The sequence below is a fragment of the Rhinopithecus bieti genome, unplaced genomic scaffold, assembly GCF_001698545.2.
Source record: "Rhinopithecus bieti isolate Rb0 unplaced genomic scaffold, ASM169854v2 scaffold_2077, whole genome shotgun sequence".
Lineage (NCBI taxonomy): Eukaryota > Metazoa > Chordata > Mammalia > Primates > Cercopithecidae > Rhinopithecus > Rhinopithecus bieti.
This window is the reverse complement of record NW_016803882.1, coordinates 1,851,283-1,862,199: the sequence shown is the minus strand read 5'-3', so window position 1 is coordinate 1,862,199 and position 10,917 is coordinate 1,851,283. Positions and strand designations below refer to the sequence as shown.

Here is a 10,917-nt window from a genome sequence, read left to right as displayed (position 1 = left end):
TTCCTTTTAAACAAGGTCATAAAGAAAACATCTTGAATATCAGATATTCAATGGAGAAACCAATTAACTTACAACAAAAAATAAAGTGGTACACCCAGGGAGTGGATTGGAAAGAAGATGTGCATAAGAAGTGAACTTTGAAGTTTGCTTTTATACGTTTTGAATGTTATTTCATGATAAGCTTGTATTATTTTATAATTTATAAAAGACTTTTTTTTTAAAGGAAAGAAATCAAATGCTAGACAGACTGGAATACCTATGTCAACTGGTCAGCACATTCTCTTTCCAGTAGGAAAATCTGCTTTTTTTTTTTTGTTTGTTTTTTTAGACAGGCTATAGTGCAATGGCAGGATCACAGCTCACTGCAGCCTCAACCTCCCAGACTCAAGCAATCCTCCTACCTCAACCTCCCAAATAGCTGGGACCACAGGCACATGACACTATGCCTGGCTAATTTTTTACTTTTTGTAGAGACAGCATCTCCCTATATTGCCCAGCCTGGTCTTCAAGTCCTAGGCTTGAGCAATCCTTGCAAAGTGCTGGGATTACAGGCATGAACCACTGCACCCAGCTGGAAAATCTACTTCTAAAACCTGCTGAATGTCAGAACATTGATTGGCAAGTATAAAATCAGATAAAGGAAAATGACTAATATTCATGAATGGCATCATGTTATGATGGGCTTCATGATACAGACCTGCCAAGAAAACAGGAATAACCTCATCAGCGTATTGGCTCAGAGCACAGTCACCCCAAGTCAGAGACGGAAACCACTAACAAATCCTTATGCTTTAAATCTTTTTTTTCTAGATTGCATGTGACCCACCATCTTTCAGTGTGAAAATTATTGCTTATATGATTAAGCCACATACTATCTTGCATTTAGTATCACTTTAGGATTTTCAATGATAGACTACTGTTTTATAAATATCATTCATCATTAAGCATTATCTTTAATCATATTACATAATCATATCATTACACTATTGTATAATCATTGTTATTATTTTGTTTGTTTGTTTTTGAGAAATAGAGTCTCACTGTATCTCCCAAGCTGGAGTGCAGTGGCGTGATCATAGCTCCCTGCAGCCTCAAACTCCTGACCTCAAGCAATCCTCCTGCCTTGGCCTCCCAAAGTGCTAGGATTACAGGCATAAGCCACTGTGCCTGGCCTTTTTTTAAATAATCATTATTATTAATCATTAAGTATCATTAATCATTCACTCTCATTATAAATATCATTCATCATTAACAAGAGTTTTACATACAATAGCTCTCTGACCATGACCCTTCTTGACAGAGATTTAGGGAACATCCAAATTCAGCAGAGGTGACTGGTGAAAGATCAAGATGTTCCTCCCTTAACCCTCAATGGTAGATTTTGTCAATAAACCATAGCAGCTGGGAGCAGCTCACACCTGTAATCCCAGCATTTTAGGAGGCCGAGGCAGGCAGATTGCTTGAGCCCAGGAGTTCAAGACCAGCTTAGGCAACATGGTGAAACTCCATCTCTAGAAAAAATTTAAAAATTAGCCGGGCTTGGTGGCATGTACCTGTAGTCCCAGCTACTCAGGAGGCTGAGGCTGGAGGATCACTTGAGCCCAGGAGGTCGAGGCTTCAGCGGGCTGTGGTCATGCTACTACACTCCAGCCTGGGTGACGGAGCAAGACCCTGTCTCAAAAAAAAAAAAAAAAAAAGTAGGCCATAGTATTTATTTCAAATGGCCAGATACAGCTCTAGAGTCTTTCTCAACTCAGCACTCTCCTGGCAGCTGCTCCTAGTTGACTACACTTAGCATGCAAGATTGACATAGTTGCCTTTCTGCCTTAGACACCCACCAGCATGTATACATGCCATCTGTGTTAGTCTGGGTCCTCCAAGAAGCAGATGCCAATATGGAATTAGATGTGCAAGAGATTTATTAGAGGAAATGCCAGTGAGGGAAAATGGAGAAGGAGCCAGTGGAGGAGACATCAGACTCAGATGCAAGTCCGCCCCCTGTAAAGGAGAAGAGAGGAGAAAAGGAGAAGGAGGTAGGAAGGAAGTTACTTCTTAGACTGCAGTGCAATTATAAACAAGTTTCAGCCAGGCCTAGGGGAGTCCTTGAGCCAAAGTCACTCTTCAGAAGAGGCCAGCATCTTGCGGGTTCAACCTGCTTAGTATCCCTGTCACACTCAGTTATTGGCTGGGAGCAGCCTAGGAGGAGCCCACCCGCAGGGCAAACGTGATGATAGATTTCAGAGCACCACAGCTGGATCTGTGGGCCATTTAGGTGGAGACTTAGAGCTGTTCAGTGCCAATAGGAGTCTGTGGTGGCCATGAAAATGCATCTCTCAGATTTCCTTCTACAGGGAGCATAACTGACTCACGGGCTCTTTCTCCATTCTGTGATGCTAGTTTTTGGATGGTGTGGTTTTCATGTTCTACCTACACCACCTACCTCCTCTGCTGGGAAGTGGTCCCTTAGTTGGATGCCTCTGTCTCTGCTGCCATAGCCACTCTGTTGATGTGCCCATCCTGCCAATTCCAAGGTGGCCAATGGCAGTCTGATTCAGGTCAACTGTCTGAGTCACTTTGTCAACTTGGTTGTTCAATACCTCTCCCATGATGGATGGCTTCTGGTGGACATTAACATGTGATACAAAACTCTTTACAGTCTGGGCCGGGTATGGTGGCTCACATCTGTAATCCTAGCATTTTGGGAGGCCGAGGTGGGCGGATCACTTGAGGCCGGGAGTTGGAGACCAGCCTGGGCAACATAGTAAAACCCCATCTCTACTAAAAATACCACAACAAAAAATTATCCAGGCGTGGTGGTGCACGTCTGTAATCCCAACTACTCGGGAGGCTGAGGCAGGAGAATCACTTGAATCTGGGAGGTAGAGGTTACAGTGAATCAAGATTGCACCACTGCACAGCAGCCTGGGTTACAGAGTAAGACTCTATCTCAAAAAAAAAAAAATTTTCATAGTGTATGCCTGCTCCCATATGTACACCCACAAGCCTCTACCTCAGGCCTCTTAGACCCAATCTTCCAGTCCTTTTCCTTCCGGGCTCCTGGCCAAATAGCCAGGCCATTGATCACTGCCCAGGAACTATGAATATGCTTACCCAGGCCACTTCCTTCTTGCAAAGTAGATGACCAGGTGCACTGCTTGCACCTCTGCTCATTGGGAAGATTCTCCCTCTCCACTGTCTTTCAAAGCCACCTCACCAGTTTTCAGTTTGCATCTACATACAGACCCACCTCATCTATCAACCAAGTTCAGGCTTTTCCCTTCTTCTTCAGCTGGTCCTATGGGAACTTCCACATGGCCATACATGTGAGATGGGAGAGGGTGCTGATGCATCTATTGAAGTTGAAAGGAATAAGGCAGTTTGGACTGCCTATGCGATCATAGCTCACGGCAGCCTCAACCTCCTGGGCTTGAGGAATCCTCCCACCTCAGCCTCCCAAGTAGCTGGGACTACAGGCACACACCACCATGCCTAGCTAATTTTTTTTTTTTTTTTTTTTAATACAGACAGGGTCTCTCTGTATCACCCAGGATGGTCAAACTCCTACCTTGACTTCCCAATGTGCAGGGATTACAGGCGTGCAATAGCGACTTCTCAAAAGGTGTGTAATTCTCTGCAGTGGTTTGCATGATCTTCCTCCAGAATCCCAGGGGCTGCAAGGTGATTCTCTCCCTGGGGCTTGATACAAACTCTGTCTTTTCCCACTGCTTCTTTTCCCTACAATAACATTCCAAAGGCTTGGATCTGCCCAGTCATGCAGACTAAGAACTAGGGCCATTTCACCTGCCGCAGTGCCCTTTCCTGCTCTGAGACCTGCTCAAAGCTGGCAGTATATGCGGCAGAGCAGTATTCTTATCTGTGGAATGTGTCATCTCCTGAACCCAAAGAGGTTTGCCGGATGCTCAGCTTCCTGTATGGAGTAGGGATATAAGTGGTGCCTACTTCTATTTTTTTTTTTTTTTTTTTTTTTACTTTTGAGAAGAGGTCCTGGCATGCCCTAATAAACCTCCTAAAAAATGTCACTGAAGTGGCAGAAGCCTGAATGTTCCTAGGGTACATTCTCAAGCCCCCACTTCCCTCAGCCTCTTTATCCCTTCCTCTGATCCTATGGTCCAATGAGCAGTGTTGCTTGCACTGCAGCCTGGACCTGTTGCAGAAGTCCTTCCTGCTAAAGGCAACTTGGAATTTTCCACTTCACTGTGCATTGGTCATCACTCTTCCCAGACTTCTAAGAACCACCCTCGCACTGAGTTTGCTGTATTCCCTGGGGTCCTGGCCAACGTGTTAGATCTCAGTTTCTGAGAAACTTCCATTCCAAGTTCTTTGATCAAGCACTCTCAAAGTACCGACCAAGGTGCCCTCCTCTGGTTCCCACTGGCTCATTCTTGCGACTCATCTGGTGTATAGTCCCCTTTTTACTTAATCATCCCCAGCATGTACCCACCCGCGTTATGCTGGGACTGAACCTTAGTTATCAGGCAGGAGAGGTGAGGACACCTACCAGGGGAACATGTGTTGCCTTGTGAAGGAGGGGCCTCTGCAGCGTCTTCTTACACAATAGAAGCACTAGCTCTTACCAGAAAGGATGGGGGACTTTTGCAAGCCCAAAGGATTGGGAAAGAAAGCGGCAGTCTGCCTAGACAATATATTCAAGGTCCTCTGTCTACATACCCTCATCCCAGTTTTCAGGGTCCCAAGTTTTCCCAGGGTCCCAGGTGTTCCCCAAACTCCCCCAGCCCCCACCACTGGCAACCTATTCTTCACTGATTATTCAAACATCTAGGGATCTCTGCAATTCTAACTATCTGATTTTCACCTGTTCAACCATGTCTGCTCTCTCACACTGCAGGAGGTAAGGGGCTTCTTGTAAGATGCCAAAAAGACTCTTGCCTCCCACACTTAGCCATTTACTCCTTGCTTAACTGCTCTCATTATCCCTTAGCTAGCAGCAATACAACTTAGCAGTAAACAGCCAACAATTCTGCTGTCTTTGAGGACATTTTTCTCTCCATAAGTTTCAAATGCTTCAATCATCACACCTGCAACATCTTTCCTCCCCACCAGGACATCTTCCCAGGTCACCATCGACGAAACTTTCACCTTTGACTCACCACCTTGTGCTACCGACTATCCATACCCCACCTATCAACCAAGTTAATATCCTCTTTGCCCACTGGAGTGTTAGTAGGTCAATTCCAAATCACAATCTTACCACCTGTTTTCTTGGGTCATTCTTGGTACTACTTTTGCTAGCACAGGACATCTGAGAAGCCAAAGCCAAGATAGGATTAGACACATAAGAGATGTACTGGTTCAAATGTTGGTGAGGGAAGATGGGGGGCTGGAGGAGGCTGGTGAGACATCAGATTCCATTATGATCCCACCCCTATGAAGGAGAGAACAAACAGCTTAGTTTGCAGCATTGCAATAAGGAAGATTCAGCAAGGCTAACAGGGAATGCTCAAGCCAAAGGTTCTTTTTAGAGGAGTCCTCTGTCTTCAGAAATGGGCCTGCCTTTGTATCCTGCCATGAGCAGTCAATGGGAACAGTGCAGGGGAAGCAGAGCCCTGGCCTGAACACAGTAATGGAAGTCAGTACACAACAGTTTGTGCCTTTACTTACTTACCCTCCCTGAAGCAGGAGGTCGGAGAGGCACATTCCCAGGGCTGCCATGCCATTGCATGGAGGCATTTGAGATCACAAAGCGAATCTCAGCCATGAATGAAATGGTCATGCTTATTTTGCTCAGTTTGAGAGGGAGATAATTTGTATTCCTATACTCAAAATTGGGGGAAAAGAATCACCCTAATTAGAATCTGAACTGACCATAAGTAATAAACATAAAAGTAATATTAAAGTATTAGTGAATACTCTTAAGCTCAATTGTTAGTTTTCTATTGCAAAAAAATAAAATACTTTAAAACTTTAGAGACTGTTTTGGGAGGCTGAGGTGGGAGGATCCCTTGAGCCCAGCTGTTCAAGACCAACCTGGGCAACAGAGCAAAACCCTGTCTCTACAAAAAATTAAATAAATATATCAGCTGGGAGTGATGGTACATGCCTGTGGTCCCAGCTACCCAGCAGGATGAGGTTAGAGGATTGCTTGAGCCCCCAGAGGCTGCTGTGAGCTGTGAGTGCACCACTGCACTCCAACCTGGGCAACAGAGCAAGACTCTGTTTCAAAAAGAACCAAAAAAAAAAAAAAAAAAAAAACTATTTTAACATACAAATATCTCACATATATATCTTATCTATTGAATGAAAACCATTTCAATAAACAAAAAGCTACATTTGTATAAATAGTATAAAATGATTTTCACTTAAAAGATGATTTTAAAATGATTTTGATATGACATATTTAATAGCAAAACTCTACTATTCGTTGTCTGCAGTTCAATGAATAGTCCTCCAAATTAATTATATACATGTATTAACATGTGTATATAATTTTAAAAATTCTTTTGTATGTCCAAGCATATATATGCATGTATATCAATTAATTTGGAATATATATATACATTTTGAGACAGAGTCTTGCTCTGTCACCCGGGTTGGGGTGCAATGGTGCAAATTTGGCCCACTGCAACCCCACCTCACAGGTTCAAGTGATTCTCCTGCCTCAGCCTCCTGAGTAGCTGGGATTATAGGCATGTGTCACCACATCCAGCTAATTTTTCTTTTTTCTTTTTTCTTTTTTTTTTAAAGTAGAAATGAGGTTTTGCCATGTTGGCCAGGCTTGTCTCAAACTCATGGCCTCAAGTGATCTGCCCACTTTGGCCTCCCAAAGTGCTGGGATTACAGGCATGAGCCACCACACAGGGCCTTAATTTTTAAATAAAATTATGTTTACTGGCCGGGCGCCAAGCCCTGTATCCCAGCACTTTGGACCGAACGGGCGGATCACGAGTCAGGGATCGAGAGCATAATGGCTAACACGGTGAAAACCTCCGTCCTACTAAAAAGAATACAAAAAAACAAAGCGGGCGAGGTGGCAGGCCCTGAGCCCAGCTCTCGGGAGGCCGAGGCAGAGAAGGCGTGAAACCCAGGGAGGCGGAGCCTTGCATGAGCCCAGATCGTGCCACTGCACTCCAGCCTGGGCGACAGAGCGAGACCTCCGTCCTCAAAAAAAAAAAAAAAAAAAAAAAAAAAAAAAAAATTTACTATACCCCAATAATACTATATCCTAATTACTTTTCTTAACATTACAACTTTTGGTCTTCACAGCTTTTTAAAAATAATACTTTAAAAAATTGATTAGCTAGGTGTGGTGGCGGGTGCCTGTAATCCTGGCTACTCAGGAGGCTGAGGCAGGAGAATCGCTTGAACCCAGGGAGCAGAGGTTGCAGTGAGCCGAGATCACGCCATTGCACTCCAGCCTGGGCAAAAATAGCAAAACCCCATCTCAAATAATACACACACACACACACACACACATACACACACACACACACACACACAAATTAACTGGGCATGGTGGCGTGCACCTGTAATCCCAGCTGCTTGGGAGGCTGAGACAGGAGAATTGCTTGAACCTGGGAGGTGGAAGTTGCAGTGAGCTGAGATCACACTACTACACTCCAGCCTGGGTGACAGAGCTAGACTCTGTCTCAAAAAAGAAAAAAAAAAAAAGATAGAATGTGGAGAAGATGTTAAAGCAATTTCAAAAGATAAAGCAGTGATGTTGATGGATCATCAGGCTACAGCAGATGTGTGCACACTGATGATGCGCCTCCAGGACAAAGGACTGGTTGCTGCTCAGTTGATGTGGTTGATGGATCATATTTTTAAGTACATCAACTTTGGAATTGTTTCTCTAGTTCACCGAGACTTTCTTAAAAGACAGGGAAGATCTTATTGTGACCAACAGCTGCTGCTTCTCAAGGAGCACTTAGAAAGTAATTACAGGAGCAGAGATTGAAAATGGATTATTTTGTTTCCAGAAAGGGGCTTCCTCAGGAAGAGGCGAGAAACAAGTCGGGCATTTGCAGAGAAAAATAACTTGCCATTTCATACACATGTTACTCTGCCAAGGTTTGGGGCAACAAAAATTATTCTGAATGCACTTGTAGCACAAGAGGGAAATGGAAGTCCAGCAGGAGGACGTGCTAAAGAATTAGCAAATCAAAAGCCCTCCAGTGGATAATAGATACAACGATAGCTTATCCTAAAGCTGAACCTATCAGTATTCAAACCTGGATCCTTGGGTACAGGAAACCAACAGTCACACACGAACATTACAGGATCTTTCCAGTTAAAGATGTAGCCCTGGAGACTGATGACCTTACCAATGGGATCTATCAACAGTTTATTGAAAAAGAGGACCTCTTACCACATTTTTATGAAACAGGAGCTTTTCCACCTTCCAAGGGCCATAAGGAAGCTGTTTCCAGGGAAATGACCCTCAGAAACATGTGGATATTCCTCACACAGTCTTTAGCATTTTTGTCAGGCTGTATGTAGTACATCATTCAGTATTTTTACCATTGCCTGTTTTAGGAATTAACTTGGACTTGTGAAGGTCACCATAGAAATTCAGACTTTCTTTCATAAGCATGCATTATTTACATGTGCAAATCAGAATATATTTAAAACAGCAAAAGAAATTCTGTGGATGGATTAATATTTATTCCCCTTTGGAATATTTTAAAACTCTACTGAAATGAGGATTCGTAATAAAAACAAATTGATATGTACTTCATATAACATAAAATTCACTATTCGAAAGAGTGTATTTGGTTGTTTTATTATATTCACTGTGTTATGTAACCATCACCTAGAATATTTTCATTCTTGCAAAAAGAAATGCCGTATCTATTAGCAATCAGTCCCAATTCTTCCTCTCACTCAGCCTCTGTCAGCCATTAATCTACTGTCTCTACAGGTTCCCCATTCTGGACATTACATATCAACGGAATCATACAATATGTGGCTTTCTATGTCTGGCTTCCTTCAGGTTAACCCAAGCTGTAGGATACACCAGTACTTCATTCCTTTTTATTCCTTTTTATGAATAGTATTCCATCATATGGATATAGCACTTTTGTTTATCCATTTATCAGATGGACATTTGGGTTGTTTCCACTTTTTGGCTATTATGAATAATGCTGCTATGAGCATTCATGTACAAGTTTTTACATGAACATGTATTTTCAGTTCTCTTGGCTATATATGATACTGGGAAGTGGAATTTCTGGGTCATATGGTAACTCTACGTTTAATTTTTGGAATAACTGTCAAACTGTTGTCTGCAGTGGCTGTACCATTGTAAATCTCCAGCAGCAATTTATTTATTTATTTATTTATTATTTATTTATTTTGAGACAAGGTCTGGCTCTTTCACATTGGCTGAGGTGCAGTGGCATGATCACAGATCACTGCAACCTTGACCTCTGGGGCTCAAACAATCCTCCCACTTCAGCCTCCTGAGTAGCTGGAACTACAGGCATGTGCCACCATGCCCAGCTAATATATTTTTTTTCTCTTGTAGAAACAGGGTTTCACCATATTGCCCAGCCTGGTCTTGAACTCCTGGGCTCAAGCAATCCGCCCACCTTGACCTCCCAAAGTGCTGGGATTATAGGCATAAACCACCACGCCCAGTCTATTTCTTACATTTAAAATATCTTGAGTATCTTTCTGTGTGTAGACATGAATAAAATTCTTTTTAGTATTTTATAATTCCATTGTGTGAAGGCATCAAAATGTATCTAACTAATCCCTAATAATGGGCATTGCATTGTTCACAGATTTTTACAGTGTCAACCAAGGCTATATTAAACACATTTTACACATATCTTAAATGAAGTATCTTGGTCATAAAAGATGCATGTTTTAATTATTTTATTTTAGCGTAAATGACATACAAACCACTGTGCATATTTCAAATGTACTACTGGATAAGTGTTGAGTATGTATACAACCATGAAACCTTCACCACAATCAAAAGAATAAGCATACCCTCAGGATCTAGGAGAATTTGGAAAATAATAATAACAATAAATATATTCATTACCCAAAAAAGTTTCCTTCCCTGGCCAGGCACGGTGGCTCATGCCTGTAATCCCAGCACTTTGGGAAGCCAAGGCGGGCAGATCATGAGGTCAAGAGATCGAGACCATCCTGGCCAACCAACATGGTGAAACCCCATCCCAGCTACTCGGGAGGCTGAGGCAGCAGAATCGCTTGAACCCAGGAAGCAGAGGTTGCAGTAAGTCGAGATCACGCCACTGCACTCCAGCCTGGGCAACAGAGTGAGACTCCGTCTCAAAAAAAAAAAAAGTTTCCTTCCCTCTCTGACACCCATTATGATCCTATCACCAGGCAACCACTGACCTACTTTTCATCAACATAGATAAGTTTGCATTTTCTAGAGTTTTAAATTGACTCATACAATATGTACTCTTTTTTATCTGGCTTCTTTTACTCAGCATATTTATTTTGAGGTTCAGACATATTGTTGTGTGTATCAATAGTTCATTTCTTTATATTATCCCATGGATATGGATATGCTGAATGTATATGGATGCTGAATGTGTTCATTTATTCATTTATTGATGAACATTTGGTTTAATTCGGTCTTTGGCTATTAAAAATAAAGCTCCTATAAAAAGTCGTATTCAAGTACTGTTACATACATTTGCTTTCACTTCTCTTTGGTAAACACCTAGGAATAGAATGACTGGATCACATGGTAAGTATATGTTAACTTTTTACAAAACTGTCGAACTATTTTCCAAAGTGCTTGTTCCGCTTTACATTCCCAGCAGCAGTCCTTCAATACCCCCACCAATACTTGGTATGGTCGGCTTTTTAAATGTTCATCATTCAAATAGGATGTTGGGGCATCTGTTGTGGTTTTAATTGACGTTTCCCTAATGACTAGGGATGCTGTGAATCTTT

At 42.4% G+C, this 10,917-nt stretch overlaps 1 pseudogene; it reads left to right on the top strand.

The window, feature by feature from the left end:
* Positions 1 to 7,630: 7,630 nt before the first annotated feature.
* On the top strand, positions 7,631 to 8,590 carry LOC108518467 (acyl-CoA:lysophosphatidylglycerol acyltransferase 1 pseudogene; annotated as a pseudogene).
* Positions 8,591 to 10,917: the final 2,327 nt, after the last annotated feature.